This window comes from Engraulis encrasicolus, chromosome 2, assembly GCF_034702125.1.
Source record: "Engraulis encrasicolus isolate BLACKSEA-1 chromosome 2, IST_EnEncr_1.0, whole genome shotgun sequence".
In the NCBI taxonomy this organism is placed as follows: domain Eukaryota; kingdom Metazoa; phylum Chordata; class Actinopteri; order Clupeiformes; family Engraulidae; genus Engraulis; species Engraulis encrasicolus.
Window position 1 is genome coordinate 6,484,040 of NC_085858.1, and position 2,500 is coordinate 6,486,539.

General features: G+C 54.2%; 1 protein-coding gene across 3 annotated transcripts in view; it reads right to left on the bottom strand.

Moving 5' to 3' along the window:
• Positions 1–2,500, bottom strand: part of ift122 (intraflagellar transport 122 homolog (Chlamydomonas)) — a 78,417-nt gene that overhangs the window by 21,538 nt on the left and 54,379 nt on the right. The gene's annotated exons all lie outside the window — the stretch shown is intronic.

Below are 2,500 nucleotides of genomic sequence, written 5' to 3' on the forward strand. Positions count from 1 at the left end.
GATAGGTAAATAGGGAGAAAGGGAGAGAAAGGAAAAAAGAGAAATAAATAGGATGGGGAGGGAAAAGAGAAAATACAGTGATCAATGGGGGGACAGAAAGAGAGAGGGGGTGAGAAGGAGAGAGAGAAGATGATGGGATGGCAACAGAGATGTGGATAAAAAGAAAGAGAGGAAGATGAATGAGGAAGGAGAGAGAAAAGGGCAGGATGGAGGGAGAAGGAGAAAGGGCAGAAGAGAGTAGAAGAGAAGAAGACGGATGAGAGAAAAGAGGAGAAAGGGAGGAAAAGATATGTGGTGGGAGTCAGAGGGACAGGAAAGAGGGATGAGTGATGAGAGCATTCCTGACTCGTCCTCTCTTTCATCCCCCGCTCATCAGCCTCCTCTTCTTTCCCTTCCTCCTCCTCTCTGTCCCTCTCTTTCTCATACATGGCTTTTCCAAAGCTACACCCCAAGTCCAACCTAACCCATGGACTTAGCTTGTATGTAATGGTGAGTGTGTAGGTGTACAGGACATGGCAATGTGTGTGTACATGACACGATGTGTACATTTGACTGTGTGCACACATGTAGCCTACATATACTGTATATCTGTGTGTGTGTGTGTGTGTGTGTGTGTGTGTGTGTGTGTGTGTGTGTGTGTGTGTGTGTGTGTGTGTGTGTGTGTGTGTGTGTGTGTGTGTGTGTGTGTGTGTGTGTGTGTGTGTGTGTGTGTGTGTATGGGTGTGTGTGTGTGTGTGTGTGTGCGCGTGCGTGCGTGTGTATGGGTGTATGCATGTGGGTGTCCATGTGTGTGCAATAAGTGGGGCTGGAGGGAGCCCAGCGCTAAGGGAGATAAAGTGGTCTGGGTCTGGTTTCAATCACAGGTCTTCTACATGAGAATGTGGCGAGAGGACTGGACAAATAAACACTGACAGAGGAGAGGGGAGCAGGGGCAGGGGAGAGGGGAGAGGGGAGAGGAGAGGGGAGCAGGGGAGAGGAGAGGAGAGGGGAGAGAGGAGAGGAGGGAGAGGGGAGAGGAGAAGAGAGGAGAGGAGAGGAGAGGAGGGATGAGGGGAGAGGAGAGGAGAGGAGAGGAGAGGAGAGGAGAGGAGAGGAGAGGAGACGGGAGGAGAGGAGAGAGAGAGGAGAGGGGAGCAGGGGCAGGGGAGAGGAGAGAGAGGAGAGGAGAGGAGAGGAGAGAAGAGGAGAGGATAGGAGAGGAGAGGGGATTGGAGGAGAGGAAAGAAGAAGAGAGGAGAGATGAGGAGAGGAGGGAGCAGGGACAGGGGCAGGAGAGGAGAGGAGAGGAGAGGGGAGAAGGGGAGAGGAGAGGAGAGGGGAGCAGGGGCAGGGGAGAGAGGAGAGGAGAGGAGAGGAGAGGAGAGGAGAGGAGAGGAGAGGAGAGGGGAGAAGGGGAGAGGAGAGGAGAGGGGAGCAGGGGCAGGGGAGAGAGGAGAGCAGGGGAGAGAGGGGAGAGTAGTGAGGGGAGAGAGGGGAGAGACGGGAGAAGGGAGAGAGGGGACGAGAGCAGAGGGAAGGCGCAGGGGGGAGAGAGGAGAGAGGAGAGCAGAGAGGAGAGAGGAGAGAGGAGAGCAGAGAGGAGGGCAAGTGAGAGAGGAGAGAGCCGGGGGGCAGGGGGGATACCAGGGCCACTGGCGGAGCCAAGAAGCACTCATGAAGGGGGGCTATCACACACACACATGCCCAAACACACACACACGCACGCACGCACGCACGCACGCACGCACGCACGCACGCACGCACGCACGCACGCACGCACGCACGCACGCACGCACGCACGCACGCACGCACACACACACACACACACACACACACACACACACACACACACACACACACACGATGACTGGCCTTACATAGGACGTTCACTCATGTCGTGTTCCCTTTCTAAATCCTGGACTACATGAAATTAAAGTGACTTCATCATGTTTCAAATCAAAGCTCAGTGTTTGGTAATGGTAATGAGGGGGCGGCTTGCACATGTTTGGCAACGGGTGCCGCTGGTCGCTAGGAAACACATGTGTGTGTGTGTGTGTGTGTGTGTGTGTGTGTGTGTGTGTGTGTGTGTGTGTGTGTGTGTGTGTGTGTGTGTGTGTGTGTGTGTGTGTGTGTGTGTGTGTGTGTGTGTGAGACTGAGAGAGAGAGAGAGAGAGAGAGAGAGAGAGAGAGAGAGAGAGAGAGAGAGAGAGAGAGAGAGAGAGAGAGAGAGAGCACACGTTCGTTGAGGGAGACTGTGGGGCCGCCCATAATTGGAGGGGGGATAAACATGAAACATGAAAGCTTTCCGGGGGCCCAAACGTACATACGGGGGGACCAGTCAGTTGGAATGTGATGGAGTGGCTGTCACATTGGTTGTTGGTTGCCATCTATTCAAATGAGGTTGCCCTCCGACTGTCATGCCAATGACCCAGTCTCTTGGTATACCGCTCAATGCACCAATGATACAGTAAGTAAGCACAAATTGCCCAGGTCCGAATCCAAGAGGGCATTTCTGCTTCCC